The sequence below is a fragment of the Parasteatoda tepidariorum genome, chromosome 5 (assembly GCF_043381705.1).
Source record: "Parasteatoda tepidariorum isolate YZ-2023 chromosome 5, CAS_Ptep_4.0, whole genome shotgun sequence".
In the NCBI taxonomy this organism is placed as follows: Eukaryota; Metazoa; Arthropoda; class Arachnida; order Araneae; family Theridiidae; genus Parasteatoda; species Parasteatoda tepidariorum.
The window spans coordinates 32,352,894-32,377,271 of NC_092208.1; the positions used below are offsets into that span (position 1 = coordinate 32,352,894).

Below are 24,378 nucleotides of genomic sequence, written 5' to 3' on the forward strand. Positions count from 1 at the left end.
ACACATTTTCAAGACTGCCAGATGTCAATCAAAAGAAACAAAATAGTATAAAACTTTAAATAAAGTTATTTAAAACTTTTTTAATTGGAAACTTCACGTTTTATTTTTCCGATCACCTGTTTTTTCTCATTCACGTCTGGCAAATCTTGAAAATGGGTTCCTGCTTTTGAGCGCTTGAAACATGTCGATCTTTATTTTCAATTTATGTATTTTTGAAGCGAATAACGTTTTAATCAAGTAACATCTTACTGCTTCAATTTCTTGAGAGTATTTATTTAATTAATATGATGGGTTAAAAAAAATTGTTTGACTGTTGTTATTTTTAAAGATAAATGTGGACTTAATGGAATTTAAAGAAAAAAAATTCGAATAAATAAAATAAGTATATTCTTTATCTTGAATTTTGCTTGTGATATAATTTTAATATTAAATTCCACTAAGCATGAAGCAATAACCAGAGAGTAATTTTATATTTTGGGTGCTTTGAAAAGAATTTCAGAAAAAAAGTTTTGTAATTAAAGTTTACGACTCTCATTATTGTTTAACTCATTATATTTCAAAGCATTTTTTACGAACACATTAAATTTCTAAATTCAGCAGTAGAGAATAAAAAAGTAGTTATTAAGAGCATAAAGTTTTAACTCTTTTGAAAGTTAAATTTCTACATACTTTGCTAATTAGTTAATTTTGCAAAGATTGCATTCTTTGCGCATTTTAAATGTTTTTGAAACATAAAACACTGTTTTAAATTCTAAATATAAATCATCTTGATCGTTAAACTCAGTTTAAATCTGGAATTTTTCTATTGTTTTGGAAAAGAATAACTCTTTATAATGCTTTAGTCGGGAATATATTTTCATGTTAACGGTTAATAACAATTGAACAAGTAGTTATTTAAATTTTTTTAAGAAATTCAGATCCGAAAAATTTATTTTTAAATTTTTATATGTCTGGAAATATATATTTACATTTTTCTCATTTCGTGTTACTTTGAAGGTAGTGTTGCTTTAAAGTGTATTTTAATTTGCATGACAAAAACTTTCTTCATTGCAGCTCTTGAACATAATCGTTAATAAGCAAACCCTTTAAAAATATTGTTTGTAGATTGATTTGTGATATTCGTAGAAGGCATGTCTTCTTTTATTTTTCAAGGACTTATAATTTAAAAAAAAAAAGAAAATTTTATCATAAAATTCGAATTTGTTCTTTTTGAAAATGTGAAATATGAGACGAAGAACGAAATGGAAAAACTACGAGATAAAAATTGAAAGAAAATGCAAAAACAATCTAGCATGCTAGAGGAAAATTGTGATTTTTTTGTTGTCAAGGGGTGAAGGGTCCCTCTTCAAAAATATAACCGTATGATATTTGAAATGCTCAGTCAATCAGTAATGAACGTTCTGCAAGATTCACTAGCAGTTCCCTGTGGCGGTTAAATTTTTTTTTCTCTACAAAATAGGTAGACGTGTATTGTTAAAATTTTCATTCTAAAATTATGGTAAAATAACTGGCAGCTGTCTGTCCATCCGATTAACTGTAAAGTTTACGGTAAAGAACATTTTTTTCCTTTATGGGTTTGAAACCATTTACAAAAAGTATGGTTATAAAACCATGAATACAAAATTATACGATTTTTTAACCATTTACAACTACTACTTTCCAAAAACGTAAAAAAAAATAATTATTTAACTAGACATAGGAGCTTGTCTTTTCGTAAGGTAATGAGCATTGGAGAGTACCGGACACACGAAATTCTTCGTGTGTTGAAAGGAATGGAGGAAATATTGTGGTATCAACACTAGGACTCGAACTTCAGTTCTGCCGTTCATGAGATTGACAGATAAGCCAGCTCGGCTATGATATGCACGCAGTTGCAAAGAACTAAGAAGATTCATTAGGTGGTTCTAGTGGGTGCGATAAAATTCTGGTTGCTTAACCGTATTAGGTGAAATCAATTAATGAACAGTTTTTCTCAAACTTAACAGTTTGATTACCATTTTATTTATGGTTATTTGACTGTTTTGATTAAATATGGTAGAATAACCATTCAANAATCAGCAGTTCCCTGTGGCAGTTAAATTTTTTTTCTCTACAAAATAGGTAGACGTACACTGTTAAAATTTTCATTCTAAAATTATGGTAAAATAACTGGCAGCTGTCTGTCCATTCGATTAACTGTAAAGTTTACGGTAAAGAACATTTTTTTCCTTTATGGGTTTGAAACCATTTACAAAAAGTATGGTTATAAAACCATGAATACAAAATTATACGGTTTTTAACCATTTACAACTACCACTTTCCAAAAACGTAAAAAAAATAATTATTTAATTAGACACAGGAGCTTGTCTTTTCGTAAGGTAATGGGCATTGGAGAGTGTCGGACACAGGAAATTCTTCATGTGTTGAAGGGAATGGAGGAAATATTGTGGTAACAATACTAGGACTCGAACTTCAGTTTTGCCGGTCATGAGATTGACAGATAAGCCCGCTCAGCTATGATATGCACGCAGTTGCAAAGAACTAAGTAGCTTCATTAGGTGGTTCTAGTGGGTGCGATAATATTCTGGTTGTTTAACCGTATTAGGTGAAATCAATTAATGAACAGTTTTTCTCAAACTTAACAGTTTGATTACCATTTTATTTATGGTTATTTGACTGTTTTGATTAAATATGGTAGATTAGCCATTCAATAAATTGTTATTTAACCATTTTTTCCGAGAAATTTCAAACAGTGTATGGTTGCACACTGTTTCTTAAAATCTACTGAACCTCTTCGTTTAATGATTACATACGCACATCAGGGGAGGGGGGAGGAGAGTTTTGAGATTTGTTAGTTTTTGCTTACAAGAGGAAAGTGAAAAGTGCAATATGTTACTAAATCTCTTTTATAAAAGAATCTCTTTTTTTAAAAAAAAATCCATAAATCTGCCTAAATATATAACTAAAAATTTTTACGTAAGTATGGACGGGGTTGCGATTATTTTTGTTAATTAAGTTGAGTCGGGCTTCCGGTAAAATTAGCTTACTAGGTAATATTTGAAAAGCTCAGTCAGTTAAACTGAATATGAGTTTCTTGTGGTTCTTTAAATATGTTTTCCTTTAGCATTCTTGTCTTAGTGTTGTCCATAATTTCACGAAAACTATTGAACCAAGCCTTTCAAATATTGCAATAGTACATAAGAGTCGTGAGGAAAAGAGACTTTGCAATTGCAGATAAAAGTGAGATGTTTATAACAGTCACTAAGCTTTTTTCATTAAAAGCAAAAATATATCACTAAAAGAAGTCTTAAGAAAGCAAGGAAGGTTATGATTATTTTTATTGAATTAGTTTGAAAATCACCCGTCAAATAAATGGTACCATATATGGACCGGTAAAGCACGCTCTGTAAATTACAGAAAGTGTAGGAACTCTCACAGGAGGTTTTACTGCAGTTTCTTGCTTCACTTTAAATGTATTTTTCTCAAAAACACACTGTCATATTGTTTTACACAGTTTCTTGAGATCTATTGAGCAGCTTAGCATTTACTTTAGGGGAAAATGTTAGTTATATCTGCATCTAATGAATCGATTAAGACCGAAAAGTAAGAGCAAAAGTTTCATTAACACAAAATAATTGAAGAGACTGTTAATACTAACTATTGACTACTATTGTCAACAATGTCAGTGCAATGGTAATACGCATCAACAATGGTAATACGCTTGCTTTTCTCAAACTTCAAATATTGTATTGTATAATCAATCTCAAGGATTATCAATACGCTTAATTCTCTGGATCAATTTGGCACCGAATCACGGTTTCAGAACAATTGAATTACGGTTTAGCATAGGCTAAATAGGCTCAAACTTCAGACATTGTATTGTAATATCAATCTTAAGAATTATCAATATGCACAATTCTCTGGATCAATTTGGCACCGAATCACGGTTTCAGAACAATTGAATTATGGTTTAGCATAGGCTAAATAGGCTCAAACTTCAGATATTGTATTGTATAATCAATCTCAAGAATTGTCAATGTGCACAATTATCTGGATCAATTTGTCACCGAATTACGGTTTCAGAACAATTGAATTAAGTTTCAGCATAGGCTAAAATTTCTGTCAGTTTAGGTTTTTCATATATAATTTGAGTATTACTTTAATTAAATAAAAAAAACAAAAAAATAATGATATTTGTCTATATTTTCCGAAAAGCGTTAAATATCCTCTTTAATTCAAAAGTGTATTCTTAAAATTGAAATCTTTGTTAATTTCAGTAATGGAATTGCGTCTTTAAATGAATCTTTGGGACAGCTTTTATTTGCATTATATTACGAATTGTCATTAGCTTATTACCTAAGACAAGTTCATGCAGTTCAGTAATTAACGCCATTATTCGTGGCTGGTAGAAAACCTTTAAACTGATGGCTCACAGAGGCATAAACATAAACCATTGAAATAAGGTTACTTTAATGCAATTTCAACGCTGCGAGATTTATAGAAGCGTTCGTAATCTCTCAACAGAAATGTCTCTTGAGCGGTAATGAATTCAGAGACACGAACAGCAGTGCCTGTGAGTAAATAATCTAGCATGGATTGCGAACGAAAAACTCGTATTATGGTTCCTTTGAGATATATTTAATCTGGCAGTGTCAAATTGGAGAATCGTTCGAAAACACGGTTGAAATTGAAGCTTTGAAAATGGCTCTTTCTGGCTCTAACTCTCCTTTGCTCTAATCATCTCGCAAATGGTAGTAAAATTAACGAAGACGAGAAAGGCGCTCATTAAGGCTTTCGAATTTTTTAACGAGTCTTTCGAAGGGTTGGAGATTAAATTTCGCTAAGAGTTATTTTGTAATAAACATTGTACTTTTGCAGCTAAAATTTTTATTTAAAAAAGAAAAGATAGTTTATGTTTTGAAAGGAAGCTGCTGCCGAGGACTTCTTTAGTTTTATAATTAAAGCATCTACCGTGCATTGGGACTTTCAGAAAATATTGAAAGGACTTCTAGAATTTAGTGAAAAAACGAAATCATTTAATTAATCAGATTCCTGAAATATAATTCTTTTAATGGATAGAATAAGGATTTTAAAACAGAAAAGTAAAGAGATAGCAATTTTTATTTTCGGAAAAATTTCGGAGAAGAAAAATAACTGATTAAAACTTTCTTGAGAAAAAAATTGTAAGACATCAAAATTTTGAAATTTGGCAGAATTTTTTTTGAATTTCCTTTTGAAAAAAAAATCAATGATTCATTTCAAGTGTTCCTCATTAAATATTTTAAATTTCAAGTAAATTTATTCTAAAAATTGTTTTGAATTCAATTGATTTTTGTAGAGACCATCCGAGCTTTAACTTAAGGAATGATTAAGTGCAAAAAATTGGACTGGAAGAAAGTCTAAAAGGTCTGGTTTGATCAAATATAATGGAAAATATTTACTTCTTGAATTTGTTAAAGTTTCGGATCTAGCTTATAGTATATTTACAATTCACATAACTTAATTATCACATTTTTTCAATCATACTTTAAATTTATTAATGGGATATTAAACTTAATATTAATATAATATATTTATGTTTTTTTTATCTCTATTAACGCAATTGCTATCTAGTTTTACAAAGAAAGGTTGTGTTTACCACAATGTTTCGTATTTAGGACTTATCTTCAAATCTGTGATTGAGGGCTTTTATCTTTAAACTGATTAAATGTGTAATTAATTAGGGCAGGTGATATTTTATGTTACGAAACTACATCCAAAATTTACTCTTCTAGCAAAAAAATTTGCCTTTTTTGATGAATTGGTATTTTTGATTCTCAAGTATTGTTAGGTATCACTATTTGGAAAATATGGTGTTAATTACTTTGTCAGGAGAGCTAGTTTATCTTAAGTTTAAACTACGTATTGTTAATTTTATTTTTTGCGTATTTCTTTAAAACTGTTAATCAAAAACGTTTTTGCCTAGTTTGTTTATCCATAGACGATTTAATATGATTTTTTAATAACTATATGCCATATTTTATATTTAATTTCAAAATATTAAAAAAAAAAAAAAACGAAAGGTATAAAATGTTTAACAAGATAATAATTAATGTTGTTTTAAATGAAAATCTAAAATATAAAAAAAATTATTTAAACAGATACTGCCCAATAAAATAATAGTAACCTTTAAATTTGCGTTCTCGAGAACTTCTTTTTTGCTATTTCAAATTTTGATTTTTGTAATTTAAGTTTATATCAATAAGTTGTAAAAAATGAGGAAAATTCTTTCGATCATTATATAAAATTATTAAATAATTATATTTTCATCGATAATAAAATTTATTGTTGTGCGTAATAACTTTTTGATTGCAAAAAAGTCCAATAAATACAATAATTTCTTATTATTTATAATAAATTTTATTAAATAACTGATTAAGTAAAGAATAATTCACTTTTGTCGACAGCTATTTCATTCAGATTTGTTTTAGATAACTATCTCATTCAAAGGTCTCAATTCATTTTTAGTATATTTTTTGAAAAATATTTTTCGAAATATTCATCTTTAAAAATTCAATTTTTGGTAAGTTCATGACTGATAAGACCCTGAATAAATGAATAGATTAGCAGTGTAATATAAATTTCTTTTTTATGCTTAACTTATAACTGATAATGATACATGACTTTAAATCAATTATTATATTTTTTTACTATATGGTGGACAAGAAATGCAGATGACACTTTTTTTCCTATTTGACGATAATAATGGGGTGCCAAATTACCTTCTACGTTTAGCATTTTAAGCTTTCTAGAAATCGATTAGTCTTACCGTGGTAAAAAAAAAATCTAAGCTAATGGATTTCTTTCCTTTTCCCACATGCGAAAAACAATCAAGCTGTATTGTGAAAAATTATGCAATTTGCATATTTTTTTAGGAGTTTAAGGAATTAATCAGTATTACAGATAACTGTTTAGAATTATAAAAATTTAACTTTAGTCTTTATTTTGCATGGAACATAAAGTAATTTTGTATCATACTGTTGGTTGTTTGGTATGATAATGCTTTTCTTTTTATAATGTTTCTGCCTCTATAAAACTAGTCTAGATACGAAATTGATTATTTAATGATTTGTATTCTTAAAAAAAAGGGAATAAAATTCCAAATGAAACTAATTTTTGCTTAATTTTGTTTACTTAAATAGAATTCATAGTCAGTAAAATTTGGAACTAATAAATTAATTTGGAACTCATAAACTAATTTAGAAGTATACTGTTTTAATAATGCTTTTCTTTTTTAATGTTTCTGCCTCCATGACTTAAAACTAGTGTGGGTACGAAACTGATTATTTAATGTTTGCACGTTGGAAAATGAAACTAAAAATGAAACTAATTTTTGTTTAATTCTGTTTGCTTAGGTCGTAAGCAATAGTGAGTAAAATTTTTCCGTGTTACATAAATGCACATATTATATTTTAAGTATTTTCTATCTTCGTTTTTAAATAAGAAATTTTAATGCACATTTTTTTCGTAAAAAGATTTTTGGATTATGATAAAAAAAAAGAAAAGAAAACGAAGGCGAAAAAAGGACGCGAATTTAGCTAGCACTTAATTCGAGAAACTTTCGTATCCAACGGGTAGAATACATTTGTTTAATTATTTTAATTAAATTTTAAAACACATGGCTGTGATTAAATAGTGGTCTACATTTATAATGCCAGTCAGTAGAAATTTTCCATCATACTTCTAGAATGAGCCTTAAATTAAAATTAGTTTATTTCTGAATTTCTAGAAATTATCTCTGTTTCTATTGATGATTTAAAAAGAATAATAAAACTAATAGGATATTTAAAATTGTGTATTATACAATTAGTGTCAATTGCTTCTAGAGATAAATAGGTTTAATTTCATTTATGGACGGAACCTCGATATTAGTCAGTTATCTCGGTTTTTCAAATCAAATCCCGATTTCGTTAACTGAATTAGATTAAACTTTCGTTTCCATAGTTATATCCCATAAAGTTTTACCAGAATAAAAAGTTTAGACTGTATAATTCTGATAATATTAAATAATATGATGATGGATATCTAGAGAAGGCCTTTAAAATTTCATTCACTAATCATGATAATTTTTTTTATATAGATCGTTACTAATATAGAATAGGGGTATGTAAAAGACCTTTTGTCTATTTCATCCTATGTAGAGAAATATTAGTTACTAAAAATAAAGAGTTTTGTGGTGAAAAAAATTAAAGCTCTTCATGTGCAGTGTGATTATATACTGCTCCGAAACAATTTTGCTACATTATAGAAGGTAGTGCTGTATCTTGGACCGAATGTATTTTGAACCAGTGCAAATATATATGCTAGTGGATAAATTCTGCATTAAGTATTCATAGTTGATACATGTAACAAAAGGTACATCTTCCGTGCTGTGGACCATTTGAGATTTTCTAGGTATGTATTCACAAATAACATGTGCTACAAAACTTTTTTGATTATATAGCTGTTGAGTAAATTTTTGAATTTAAAACAAAACCCTTTAAAATTTAATTAAAACAGGGTAGATAAGTGATGTCAAGATGTCATTCTTTTTAAGATAACATATAAATTTATTTAAAAAAATAATCTTTTCTATTAGACTTAACAAAGTTAAAAATTCGAATGCATCTTATACCTTGGATCAAGCTCAATATTGTATCTTAGACCGGTTCGAGGTATGGACAATAGGTTCAGTCAAATCAAATATGGTAATCGTTGTGGACAATGCTCCTCCCAATAGGCAAAGAAATGTTATGTTTTTAGAGAAGCTAGAAAGTTTTCAAATATTTCTTTGGTATTACATATATGATTAACTTGAATTACTTTAACTTATACAAGCAATATGAAAACAGCTTTTAATTACATGGAAATTCAAATTTTTAAGTTAAGAAGAATATCCAAGTTGGAAAGAAATAGGAAGTAACATCCACTAGTCTAAGGTGCAATATGTGGTGGTGCTATGTTAGTATGAATTGATTTTTCTTGCTTTAAAAATATTTTTTAATGAATGATAACATTATCTCATAGGAAAATGTTTACTAAAAGATTTAAAACTTATTCAAGTTTTCCCATATTTATGGAGAGGGTGTACTAAAGACAATCTTGGTTTTATGCTGCTTTTAGCGCTTTTCCATTTTGACTTATTGAAGTTATACTTCTTATGCGACTTCTAACAAGGTTGCGTTAAACGTTTAACGCTACATTCTCATTGGCCGGTAAATCACGTGGTAGGATCCAGTTTTCCCTCATTCATTTCCATATTGTTTGGTTCTCACTAGCATAAAAATAATAAAAGTCATAAAACTTTTGTTTTTTAATAAATATTTTTTTAGTTTGTTTTGATACACATATAATTTAACAGGGAGCAGGAAAAAGAGTCGTTGAATAGAACTAGTGATCCTTCTACGACTGCTGATTCTTCTGCAATTAACGTTGCACGTTACGAAGTTTAACTTCTTCCGCGCAGAGGGACTCCGCGCATTTTTTTTTCATATTTAAATTTTGGTGTTTATCTTTGTTCAATTAAATTTTTTATACTTTTAATGAATTTTATTGTCTTGTTATTTTCCTAAAAACTGTATTGCATTTTTCACTCTTTATTATTACCTAATATATTTAAATTCATTCGGGAAAGCATTTGGGTTCACGTGTGGCAAAACTCAGAAGTGTATTAAATCCAATGAAGATTCTGGATTATGTAATATACGGGTTGCAAGGGAATATTTTAATCAGCGGTTAAATGAAACGCTCAGTTGAACCGACGTCTCCTTTCGAATATATATCAGGATAATTCTTTCCATATCAGTTATTTGTAATTTAAGATAAGGCACCTGATATTCTTATTTAAATGTTTTTTTATCCGTGTTATTATGCAATATTTGTAGATCTCTTTTAATATCAAACATACACGATGTTCAGAAATTAGTTAATTAAAGCTCAGTTTTAAAATTCTGGGCCAACATTTAAAAATGTATGACTTTAAATTTATGAAATTTAATGTATCTTTTAAGTCTTCTGCGATTTAAAAATATAAGTTTTCGATTTCATTTTAATTAAATTTTTGAACTGAATGGAATTATCTCGTTCAGTTTAACACAATCATTCAATATGGAAAAGAAAAAAGGCGGTAGAGTGACTACTATTTTAAATGGAATGATCTTGATTGATTTAGAACAACTGTTTGATATGAAAATGAGAAAGACCGTTGAAAGAATATAATTTTAAGGAAAATTATCTTCTTCAGTCCTCCACAATTCCTCCATATGGAAATGAAATGGCCGTAGAAAGAGTATAATATAATTGAAATTATCTGGTTTAATTCAGCACTATTGTTCGATATGAGTATTAAAAATGACGTAGAATGACGGTTATCTTAAATGAAATTATCTTGTTATGTCTAGCACAAATTGCTTGACATGGAAATGAAAAAGGCAGTAGAAAGAACATAATTTTAAATAAAATTATCTGATTTAGTTCAGTACTATTGTTCTATAGAAAAATAAAAGAACCCCGTAGAATCACAATTATTTGAAAAGAAATTATCTCGTTTAGTTCAGCACAATTGTTCGATATGAAAATAAAAAAAAGACTGTAGAATGACAACTATTTTTAATTATTACCAGTTGTGCAATATTTGTGGCTGTTGCTTATAAAAATTAATACACTGATAATATAAAATACTAAACAAATTAATTCAGCAAAAATCATAAAATCGAAGAAGAAAATATCAGAACAGTATTTGGAGAATACTTTGAGAATTGCAACTACGAACATTTCCTATGATATTGATAATTTACTTTAGTAAACACAGGGAGGACAAACTTCGCATCTGTCNTATATATATATATATATTTTCACTGCAGTACTGTAGTTATTTTAATTAATATCAGTCTAATCATATTTTGTCAGATAATAACACAAAAAATATTGGAAAATGAATAGTTTTGACAGAAATTTTATTTCAATTTTAAAACCGACAGTTTTGAAAATACCGACAAGTTAGAAATCATAAAACTTATTAATTTGTGCTAAAATTGACTGTTTCCTCCCTTTTGTTAATGAGCTTCTTTGCTTGCATGAGTTCTTGGCCAGTAAGGATTCTCAAATTGCCCAGAAGAAAATGACGCAGAAGGTTGAAGACTTCGATCTCGTAATCCATTAATATGTGAAATAAGTCCTTATCTTAGCGGAAACTAATTTCGCTTACTGTTGAGGAGTTTCAAATTTCGATGATTAGATGATTTCCTATAATACATCTTCAAGAGCAAACCATAATTTTGTTAAAACAAAGGATAATTTAGCCATCGGAGGGATCTAATTAACAGCAATGTAAACAATTTAAGGTAAAGTTTTTAATTGGGTGCCCAAATTATTCTGGCAATTTTTAATTTTCTTGTAGAAAATATGGAAAGTGAGTTGAAAGTAAGATTTTCTAACTATAAGAAATCGTAATAGGAAAAAAAAATTGGGAAATGGAAAATTTTCTGTACAGTTTTTCTGTATTGGCACTACAGCCCAGGGTGAATCTTAGCATATTTATAATATTTTTCCAGACAGCTCTGTTCCTGATCTTGATCTTTCAATTGGATATTTTTAAAGCTTTTAAATCGTTCAAGACATCATCCATCCATCATTTCTTTGGTCGTCCTCTTGAGCATCGGCTTCCATTTTACCACTCGGTAGTCAGGTGATCTCTCAATGTGACCAAGTCATGAAAGCCTCTGTGTTATTTACAGTAAAAGCTTAAAATTACCGTACCCAATGCAAGAGGTACCCTATTCATCTAACCAAATGTAAAAATAAAAACATAACTTATCTGTCTAAACTTCTGATAACTCATCTTCGTTAGTAAGATGTCGGACATGGCTCTGTTCAAAAAATCATCCACAAAATGCTTGCTTTCTCGATTTTTTATTCTTTTTTGTTCTTTTTGCTACTTTGGTTGGCTGTTAGTATGGTTCACTTCTTTACTTTAACTTTCATAAAGCGCAACAAAATTTTCAAAATCCCTTAATTAGTATTAAAATGAATATGTATGTTTATAAATTTAAAATATCATATTATTTATTATTTTTTGTAAAAATAAAATGAAATTTTAAAAATGTTAGACAATTTTTTTAATGAAAAATTAAAGAAAGACAACTTGAATATACAATATATGTACTAAATTCGATGTAGTTATTTTTAACGTTTTTGAGATAGATTATTTTAAATTAAGAAAAATCCTGAAAAATAGGATTATGGAGAAAAGAGCATTTAAAGTTTCTGCTTATCCAGTGCTAGGCCTGGAACTTGGCTTGAAGTTATATGAGATAAAAACGCATTGTCTCGCTTTCTAATTGCATTAAAAATCTAATATCACAAATCGAAAACGTAAATATGGTCGAAACTAACTGAACATGGTAAAATTTATCATGTTTCTTGCTCTATGGGGTACCAAAAATCTTGATCATTTTTTCCAAAGTACTTTGGTAATGATTTTAGTAAAATTAACTATACATTATGGTTTAATAATATGTTGTAAAATTTCGTAAATGAGTTAAAATTTGATATTTTTATTATGATATTTTTAGTATTTTTAGTATAAAAGCCATTTGTTCAATTAATTTAGATTTTTCAGTTTTATATTTTTTACGAAATGTATGGTAATAAGAACTATAATTTTTAAAATCAGAATTTCCAGTAAACCGTTACCATATATGAACGGAAAAATTGCCAAATTAATACAAATACTGTGTATTTTGATTTTTACTACAAGAAATTAAGGTTTTTATTACTATAAATGTCTTTAATTTACAGTACAGTAATTTTACCGGAATTGTTTCTCCTTGTATTTGAAATTTTTTTATAAACAGAAGTCCATGATTTTTATTATTTAGGTCCCAAACCACTTTAAAGTGCATTTGATCTTTGAAAAAATGCATGAGCATTATATGCCATATCTTTGTACTATGTAGAATGTTTAAGTAAGTTATAAAATAGTTCAGATAATTCGTAATTTTTCGTATTTTTTAATTATTTTATGTATAAAATTCGCATTTTTAAAATTACTTTACGTATTTTGTAAAATGCCAGTATTTAATTCTTTATATTCAACACATATGTCCAATCATGATAATACTTCTTTCTTCACTAAAAAAAATAAATTGTATGCTGTAATGTGTAACAAAGATTAGTTTTTTTTAAAAAATTAAATAGAGTTAAGTAACTTTTTTTACACGAACTTATGTAAATTTAGTAAAATTTATGTAATTTATGTAATTATGTGTATTAAAATTTTTTAAATGTTATGTGTATTACAAAATTTTAATTTTAATGTCTAAATAATGTCTTATTTTAATATCATAAGAAAAAAATAAGTAAAACTGAAAATGAAATTGGTAAAAATTATTATTTTTTTTGTTAGTTCTATTGTTTTTCTACTGAGAGATTAATCTCTAAAAATTTTTAAAGCAAAAATGTAAAACTAGTAAAACCTTAAATTATTTATCGTGAAAAAAACATTTGATTAATTTTAATTTAATGAATAATTTTTTTTTTTATCAAAGTCACGACTTTTATTCTGTGATACGGGTAGAACATTCTCAAAACTTTTTCTCTCTTTGATCTTTCTCAAGAAGTGGTGTATCTCAGTTATTAGATTCAAAAAGTTTTATTTAAAAAACTAATAAAAAAGAGTGAGATGGAAGTTCTTTTTATGGCAATAATTACTTCTCAGCGTTTTCCCCCCATTTAAATCACGGAGTTTTTCCTATTCCGTTTTCTTGTTGCCAAATTAAAGAAAATAATTCGTTGTTACGAAATGTTATTATCTTTTGAAGTTCTGTTCACATCTTTAAATAAAAATATTAAAAATTAAAGCCTTAAAACTAAGTAAAAGTTCGTTTTGTTTATTTTTGTATTGATTTTCTAACGAGAAAGGTTAAATCACTCATTAGACTTTTTTATTGGAAGAAGACATTTCATGAATATCTTTAATTATTAATTTCGAATAGAAATTTAAACAAGGCTAAAATTTTGTAATGGCCTTGATATGGTTAATAAAATAATCGTGAAAAAATTAAATAATTGTGAATAATTGAATTCAATTTCTTTACAAAAAAGATGCTACTTTTGAATTGTTATTTTTGCCATACACAGTTATAAAATTTTCGCATTTAACTATAGTAAAAAATTGTGTTTAAAATTTGTATTTAAAATTGTATTTCCCTCTAATGTAATGTCCCCAGTGGTTTTAAAGCAAGAAAAGGCTTAATGTTTAAAAGCCGTGTAGTAATAATAATTTAAAGAATATCAATTTCTTCATTTCTGAAAAATTACAGTCTCATTGAAAAATTTTACGGTATCTTTAAAGAAACTTTCTGTTTTTAATTCTTTCTAATTTTACATGATACTTCTGATTAAAACAAATTCCCAGCAAATTTTTTACAACGGATCGTATTCAACTATAGTACTCTAGAATTTTTATTTACTACATTATTTTGGCGAATGCATTCATGACATTTTTATTTACTACACTACTTTAGAGAATGTATTCATAATATTTCTTATTTACTACACATTTTCAGAGAATGCATTCGTGATATTTTTTATTTTAATGCATTTTTTAATGTTTTAGATTTGTTTTGCTTTTCAAGTCTACATTAAATGGCTATTAATAAAAAAAACATATAAAATAACATATAAAATGGCATATTAAATAGCTTATTCGTCTTATTAAATATTTAAAAAAATTTTAAATAATTTTAATAATTTGAAATAATAATTATAATAAAATCACAATATAAATATAATAAAATCACAATAGACATACATAAAACATTATTGCAATAAAAAAGGATACCCACCACAATTAATTAATGTATTTTTAACAAAGGGTCTGAAATTGCTAATAAGATTGTAGATTTTTGGAGAGTAATTTGGTAACTAAATTATTAATTAACTCTGTTTTTTTATATTCGTAGTAAATAATTATAATTGTTTATACAATAAATGCTAATGATGCAATCAGAAAAACTGCAAACCTTTGAACTAATTATAAGTAATATAATCCGGTTATTCCATCAACTTTGAGTTCATTATAATCAATATATTTGGATAAATGCATAGTTTTTCAGCATCTGTAAGAAAATAAATGCGATTTTTTTTATGAAAGAAACACATAATTTTTATGTTTTGTGACAAGATCTAGGCAGTCCTTAAGAGACTTAAAAATTATTCAGTTTAATCAGCTTTTTAGTTTAATTTCGGTTTTAATGTATAATTATCAAACGTTTGGCAATTTTTTTAAAAAATGTTTGTAACCACAACTTTAAAGAAGTAGGAAAATTTCATATCTTAATTTCATATGTCTATTTATATTTAAGTATACTTGATACAGTGACATTTGAAGTTCTCCTTGTTAATAAAATTTCATCACATGCAGCACAGAGAAAAAAAATCTGGTAAAATAACTCTACTGTATAGTAATGATTGTAATAATTTACTGTAATAATTTATTGTAATAATTATTATTAAGTACTGTATAGTAATTTCTAGTAGGAAAGAAAAACATAATTCTGCATAATGAAACCAAAATATGCAGCATTTAAATGATTCATCTAGTAGTTTTTGCGTTCATATGGTAACGGTTTACCAGAAATTCTAGTTTTCAAAGTTATAGTTTTTATTACTTATATTTAGTAAAACGTACACAAAACTGAAAATAAATTTTAACTGAATAAGTAAGTTTCTTTGCCGTGCTCAAATGCATCACGTTAAAATTAATAAATTTTACCACATTTATCGAAATTTATCACATATTATAAAAACATATTTTAGCGATATCATAAAAATATTCTGAAAATCAACCGAATAAATGGTTTTTATACCATGATTAAAGTATCACGGTAAAATTAATAAATTTTACCATATTTACCAAATTTTATCACAAAGTATAAAATCATATTTTAATGTTCTACTAAAAAGTGCTTTGGTAAAAATTATTGAGCTTTTTGATGTTCCCATAGAGCTTGAAACGCGGTAAATTTTACAATATTCTGTTAGTTTTTACCTTACTTTTTTTCTCTGTTAAAGATTTGCTACAAAAATTATTTAACAAAATTATAATAGGGAGATTTAATTATCGACTATGCCAACCTTTATCTATCAAAAGGTACTTTGAAATAGAATCCAGTTAACAAGTCTTATATACTACTAAATTGATATTTAATATTATTAGTGGTAGTTACGCCACAGTACTCTAAATATTTGAGATTATTGTGCCCAGGTGTTGTTTAGAAAACTTTAAAAGTTATTTTATCAAATATATTTTATCAGTCATTTAACAAAAATTCGTGGTTCCTTTCAATTTCTTTTCATCAAAACTATACTTTTTAAACTTTATTTGATCATAACTTCCAAGTCTATTTCTATTAAAAATTCGAGCCATTGACACAATGACAAGAAAGTTATTCAACTTGTTAGAAAAAGTTTCACTACTGGTCAAGACTTGTTACACAAACATTTTAACAACATTATACAATGAAATTTTTTATCCTTAACAAATACCTGTCAGACGAAATGATCAATTACTAATAAGTAAAAATAATGTTTCTTTCAAAAAAGAATTTTTAGTCTTTTTTTTCCTCATAAAAACTGAAAATCAAGGAACAAAAGTTTTCACAATTTATCTTGCTTCTCTCCTGCCAAGACGAATTCTTTGAGGAATTTGATTAAAATGAATTAATACCAGGAGAAAAATGGAAGAGAGTTAGAAAAAAAGAACTTAGACCTTATCGATAACATAGTTAAAGAATTCGCTGTGAGATTAGGAACTAGTTAGTAAATCCATTTGTTTCAAAATTTTTCACAGCAATCTTTTGGGGACGTATAACAAATTCACACCTCCTTTCAGAATGTAGTTTCATTTTATTTTTAAAGATAAAAGAAATTACTTGTCTGTATAAATTTTTATCAAGGAAACGGGTGACATTATAAGGTGACGGAAACATTTTAATAATATATATAGAAGCAAATAATTTAAGCAGTATTTTTTCTGGCATCATTCCGAAGAATTACTTTTAAATTTGATATTTTGCTAATTAAAGTTTTGATCAGTAATGGTTATGGTTAAATTATTTTAATATTTATTTAAAATTATTTTAAATTATTTGAATATTAAAGTTTGCAATTCCAGGGATGGAACACCATTTTAGAGCAAAAAAACTGTTCTGTGGAAACATAGTTTTTGGAACAGATTGGGGCAGATTAATTTTACTTGTAAGCACCTGGTATACAGATTTGAACACATAAATGTACAATTTATACCATATTTAACAGAACTAGAAAGAAAATGCATTATTAAATCGAAAGAATGTAACAAATGCAACAAATTACAAAAATAAATATATTGCTGAAAAAAATTTACTCAATGAGATTCATACAAAAATAAAATCTGAAAAAGGCTTAAATCATATTTAAATAAGCATTTTTATTTAAATATACATTCGACAAAATAAATTTGCCAATTACATCGGAAAAATCAAAATGAAATGCCTAATTTATATGAAACATTATTTATCATCACCAAGAAAAACAATCTTCAATAGTCAATGGAGGGTTCATTCTAGGCGGGGTTTCTGAAATTACCCTTTGGATTTCCTTTTTAGGACATTTTCTCATGATTTTTTTAAATTCCGACATTTTTAATGCGGTAGAGAGTTTTGTAAATGAAATATCACTTTTTGACACACTCGATTCCATCGCTAATCCACGTGATTTTTCTATCGTGTCTTCCGTTATCCCAAGTGTTTTTTTTTAATTCTTATATTTTTAATTTATACGGTGTAATTATGACGAAAGTTTTGGGTTTGAGTAAAGACTATTTGTAAACGACTTAGTCGAAAAACAATTTCTGACAAGCTTGATTCCATCGTTATTCCATATAGTTTTTCAATCGTTTTTCGATTACTTCCACTAGTTTTATAAAATTATAATATTATAATACGCGTATTTCAAATTTTTGGCGAATCCTTCCCCCCCNCAATATATAGAAAAATCGGTATTTTATTACTTCAATGCAGACTATTAGTTATTGTAATTGTCTCATATACTCCAATTAATTCGTAATTAATTGGTTATTTAATTAATTAATTATTAAATAATTATTAATCAGTTATTAAATAATTATTAATCAGTTATTAAATAATTATTAATCAGTTATTAATTAATTATTACTTAATAAATAATTATTAATTAATTAATTGATCTGCAATTACATACTCCAATTAATTGGGAAAATCTTTCGAAAAAAAAATGTAAAAATTTGATGGCAAATTTTTTTTAAAAATTAATCTAACAGGTTTTTCTGAAGAAATACAGATATATAAAATTTTCGAAATCAATTTTGACAATAAATATGCATTATATAGTACGTGAAAGTACCACAAAATTAATTGGAGTATGAGATAATTACAATAACTAATAGTCTGCATTGAAGTAATAAAATACCGATTTTTCTACATATTGAATTATTTTTTATCTCTCACAGGACCTTCTATGGGCCGAAACGAATGTTGCCCCCTAAAATTATACCTCATAAGGCATACATCCCGCTAGTTTATTTCAAAATTGGCGAGTTACACTTCCCTAGTTTCCCTTGTTAGTCGAAAAACAATTTTTGACAAGCTTGATTCCATCGTTATTCCATATAGTTTTTCAATCGTTTTTCGATTACTTCCACTAGTTTTATAAAATTATAATATTATAATACGCGTATTTCAAATTTTTGGCGAATCCTTCCCCCCCCCCTCCTATTTTCGACGAAACTATCTTAAATCCACGTCGTTTATTGATCGTTATTTTTGAACCCTTTCTCATAGTTTTACACTACACTGTGAAATGAATATCGACGAGGACACTAAAAAAAGTATAGTCAAAACTTACAGAATATGGCGAAATTTACAGTATTTCTGGCTCTATTGAAACACCAAAATGCTTAGTAATTTTACTGAATTGCTTTTTAATGGCGTACGGTAATGATTTTGATAAAATTAACAATACAATATGGTTTTATAATATTTGATAAAATTTGGTAAATGTGGTGAGATTTGGTAATTTTATCGTGAAACCTTACAGCATGGCATAAAAACCTTTTATTCGCTTTAATTCCCTTTTCAGTTTTGTATCTCTTACTAAAAGTGTGGTAATAAGAACTGTAATTTTAGAAGCCAGAATTTAAGGTAAACTTTTATCATGTGAGCAGAAAAATTCATAAATGAACTATTTATATACCGCATACCTCATATGTTAGTTTTTATGAATCAAAATAAATTTTGTTTAGTAGAAATGTCATTATCATACAGTACGGTAATTTTGCCATAATATTTTCCAGATTCCGAAACTTGCCGGACCTGACGGCAGTGTGTTATGTTTCCCAGCTTTTAAATCTATTGTATTTCCTGAGAAACATCCTCCTAAGATTTTAAGTGGTAACTTTTTCTATTAATTCAACTTATTGTACGGTGGGCCGAAAAAACGGACCACCCAGAATAACTTTTGATCCAATGATCGGATCTTCACGTTCTAGGACTCAATCTTTATGGTTTGACGGAGGTGGCCCTCAAAATGCTAATTAATTAGTGCAGATTCTATTTCAAGTCACGAAATAAAAAAAAAAGGAATTTCTTTGAATAAACAGATCCTTTTTTCGACGGATTCAGAATTCCGCCTCCCACAATATAGGGGGTAGCCTCAATCTTAGAAATATAGTCCCAATAGTTTAGTCAGGAGAGCGTTCGAAATTTTTCACTCCCTAATGCTAATTTCACTTTTTGCGCATTTCGCTTTATATCGAGAAAACTATAAGCGAATTGAAAATTTTTTTGCGCGCAATTATAAAATTTTTTTATAAGAAGATAATTCTGTAAAAAAAATGTTTTTTTTCTGAAAATTATTATTATTTTTTATTATTTTATATAATAAATGTTCGAAAAATTTTTGAATTGTAAGGTATAAAATTTTTTGCATCGTCTTAATATAATTTTGCATGGCAAAATGCAAAATTTGAGCAAAATATATAGATATCTGCCCCCTATATTTTTGGGGTTAAAAATCTGAATCCGTCTAAAAAAAGATATGTTTATTCAGAGAAAGTGCGTTTTGTGTCTAATAACTTTTGTGTCTAATAACTTTTGTGTCTAATAACATAACTTAAAATATCGTCTGCAGTAACTAATTAGCATATTTGTAATTACCCCCTTGAATCATTAAGATTGAGTGCTAGAACGAGAAGATCCGATTACTTGATCACAAGTTATTCAGGTTGGTCTATTTTTAATTTATTTTACGTACTGTATATACATGTTCTGGAGCAATTCTTCAAGCGAGTATTTTCCACGTGGGCATTTTTTAACCCAAATCGTTTTGAAATTTTAAGAGCAGATGTTAAATTACTACTGAGTTCGGAAACAGAGCAGCAAATAGTAGATCTGAATCAATCTAATATTAAATCCTTTTTTACTTTTTTATTTTAATCTTATTATCGGATCCACATAAATTCGAATTCAAGTTTCCAGAAATATTTTTAATTGTATCAGTAAGCTAAAAAATATGTTAGAAATATATTTTTTTTATAATAATAAATAAATTTTATTATATATTTTAAAACTAATATTTATAATTTTTAATATTTTAAGAATATAGTATATCATACATACTTACTACTGTTGTACTAGCTCAGAAAAAGAAACAAATAGCAAATCTAAATCAATTTAATACGATAATTTTTTTATTCATATTATCCCATATAGATTAATTCAAATTCAATTTTTCAGAAAGTTTCAAGAAATATCCTTTAGCTTACTTTTAATAAGGAAGTCATTAAAGACTTTATTTAATATTTTATAATTTTAAGAATAACAATGTGTAGTACTGTGTAATATACATATACTTACTAACATTGTGTTTTTTTTTATTAGCACAGCAAATAATAAAATCAAATTTACCGAATTCGATATTATTTCTTCTCTTATTCATGTTATCGTATACACATTAACTCAAATTAGAGTTTTCAGATAGTTCCAAGAAATATTGTTTAAACTTATTCTCAATAAGGAAGTTATTATTTTATTTTTAAATTTTAAGAGTGATGTTAGTACAGTAAAATATACATACTTACCATATTTAGTACTGTTGTGTTTGCTTGGAAAAGCAGCAAAAGGTATACTAAAACGATCTAATATGATGAACTTTTTTCTTTTAGCCATATTGTCCGATACACATTAACTCAAATTAAAGTTTGAGGATAGTTATACGAAATTGTTCTTTTAGCTTACTTTAAATAAGGAATTATTTAGACCTTTATCAAATATTATAAAATTTTAAGAATGAGGTGTAGTACAGTATAGTAAACACACTTACCATACTTACTGCTGTTGTGTTTGTTTGGAAAAACAGCCAACGGTAAACTAAAACTATCTAATATGATGAACTTTTTTCTTTTAATCATATTATCCGATACATATTAACTCAAATTCAAGTTTTCAGAAAGTTATACGAAATTGCCTTTTTAGCTTACTTTAAATAAGGAATTATTTAGGTCTTTATCAAATATTATAAAATTTTAAGAATGAGGTGTAGTACAGTATATTAAACACACTTACCATACTTACTGATGTTGTGTTTGTTTGGAAAAACAGCCAACGGTAAACTAAAACTATCTAATACGATGAACTTTTTTCTTTTAATCATATTATCCGATACACATCAACTCAAATTCAAGTTTCCAGAAAGTTCTAAGAAATAAAGTCAATATTTCTAAATCCGATCAAAACAACAAGCTCAGAATTCCTTACATTCCTCAAAACATACTTATCCTTAAAACCTCCCGAAATGAAATATTGTCCTCTGAGCCAAGTCGTCTCCAATCATGCGATATTTATTTTTTTTCCACCATATTTTTTGTAATAATCGTTAAGGGTCCTATTGATTTTTTCCGAACGTGATACGAAAATAAATGGAATCTACATCATCTCCTTATTATCTGAAAAAAGTTTTTCTAGTTTTTTTTATTCTTCTTAGCTCGTTACTAAGGTATGCGCAGCATCAAATTGGATACAAAAATTGGATGTGCCTCAAGAGCTGATGCCAAACGAAAGTTTAAAATTTTCGTCGTCTTTGCGTCCTTTTTTTTTCTATCGTCATATCGGAGTTTTAATTCGTTTCGAAATTAATTGACAACTTTTCCGGGTCTTAATTAAGAGGAGGAACATCAGCGTGATTTTCGATAGAAAATACTCGTCTTTTTAAGACAGCGAGTTTTATTTATTATGATTCGTAAAGTTCTCGGTAATTGTGTTGGTTGTTAATTGTTTTTGAATTCTTTAAAGCAAAATATTTCTTCTCATGTGTCGTGCGGGTTTAATTAAACCATGGTATGTAATTAGCGGAAAGCTGTACTTAATTTTATGATGAATAAAATTCTTGAGCTGTTTGTTACTAGGTGACCGAAAATTTTGTATTTTTATGATTTGCAATAATAATTAAAGAATGGAATGAAACTCAATCCTTGAATAAATTTTACATAAATTTTTATATAAATTGACTGTTAAATGAGTTATTTTCTGCACTTTTATTACTTAAATTGTATCCTGAGGTTATAAGAATTGTGGTCAGAGACTGATAATTCTTATTATCTCACCTTAATTCAGATCTTTGAGAATAGTGAATTATAGTATTTCTTGTTTTTCTATCAGAAAAAGTTAAAAATTGTTTAAAAGAAATATAAATTAATAAAAAAGAATGAAATAATTTTCTCATAAAACTGAGATATCTAAGACCACGTGCATACTTTATTTTTTTATTAACTAAGAAAAAAAATGTGATCAAAGCCACCAGAATATGGTAAAATTTACCGTTCAAAAATCTCGATATTTTTACAGATGATTTTGGTAAAATTTACAATAAAATTTGATTTTATAATCTGAGATAAATTTTGGTAATTTTATCATGATACCTCAAAGCATGGAATAAAATTATTTATTCGGGTAAATTTATTTTTCAGTTTTGCGTTTTTTACTAAATGTGGGGAGATGAAAACTATAATTTTGCAAAACAGAATTTTTGGTACACCTTTACCACATGGCCTGAAAAGTTGCTAAATGAATGATTTAAATACCGTATATTTTAATTTTGTTTACCAGAATTTTTTTTCAAGTCAGAAATGTCCTAACTATACAGTACGGTAATTTTACCAAAATTTTTTCTGTGTTGATTTACTATTTTTTTTCTTGATTTTTGTTTTTGTAAGTATCTGTAATTTTTTAGATGACTCTGTGTTAAAAACACACCTCCTTAAAATTATGTACTTGTCTTTTTTTATTAGCAGTTTATGAAATTTTCTAATTTCATTTCACGTTTATAGCAAATTGAATGGCTTTTAAATAAAGTAATACATTAAAAGAATTGCTGGAATTTTCATATTAAAATTATGGTAAAATAACAGGCAGCAGGCTTTCTATCTAATTAACAGTAAAGTTTACGGTAAGGAAAATTTTTTACCTTTGCGGTTTTGAAACAGTTTACAACAGAAAACTTTTCTGTTCTTAGCTTGAATTTCCAAGTAGTGATTTTTATTATGGGTAGATTGTTTTTATTATAGTTACTTTAACTAATCATCTCCTTTTGGATCATCCTCTTGGTCTTGAGATCATTGATCTATATGACTACTCTATATGCTATAGATGACTACTATATATGACTACTTTTAAATGTTTTTAAACATGCAAATTGTAAGGAATGTTTTAAAAATTGCACTAAACATGTTCTTACGCTAAATTTTTCAAATATGAATATAATTTAAAACTACCAGAGTCAATTTGTGGACATCCTTCAATTTTGTTATTATTACAAGTGTATAATTTAGTCCTTTATTAAAATACAGTTTCACAATTAAATTGTGATTATCTGTTCTCCCTATCTGCTTTTAAATGTTTTTAACCATGAATGTGCGGAATTTTTTAAAAATTGCTCTAAACAAGTTCTTTCGGTTTGCCGATTCATTTCATGTTTCTCATTATTCCAATTGTGTCAGTTATTATTCTAATAAAATGTAGCTTCACATTCAAATTGTGATTTTGTTTACATCTTGACGACTTTTAAATGTTTTTAAACCCGCAAATTATTATGAATGTTTTCAAAATTGATCTAAACATGTTCTTACGCTAAATTTTTCAAATATGAATGTAATTTAACCTATTAATTGAATCAATTAATATCATTATTATTAGCATAATAATTAAATCAACTATACAATAAGTATAATTTGGAGAATTAATTAAAATTTTTTATTGGGCATCCTTCATTTTTGCCATTATTCCGAGAGTGTAAATTATTCCTCTAAAA

General features: G+C 27.1%; 1 protein-coding gene across 1 annotated transcript in view; it reads left to right on the forward strand.

Annotated features, from left to right (window-relative positions):
* Positions 1-24,378, forward strand: part of LOC107440232 (metabotropic glutamate receptor 1-like) — a 251,769-nt gene that overhangs the window by 52,138 nt on the left and 175,253 nt on the right. Inside the window, exon 2 of the mRNA XM_071181257.1 lies at positions 19,370-19,466. The gene's annotated coding sequence lies outside the window, so the exon portion shown is untranslated. The remainder of the gene's footprint in view (positions 1-19,369; positions 19,467-24,378) is intronic.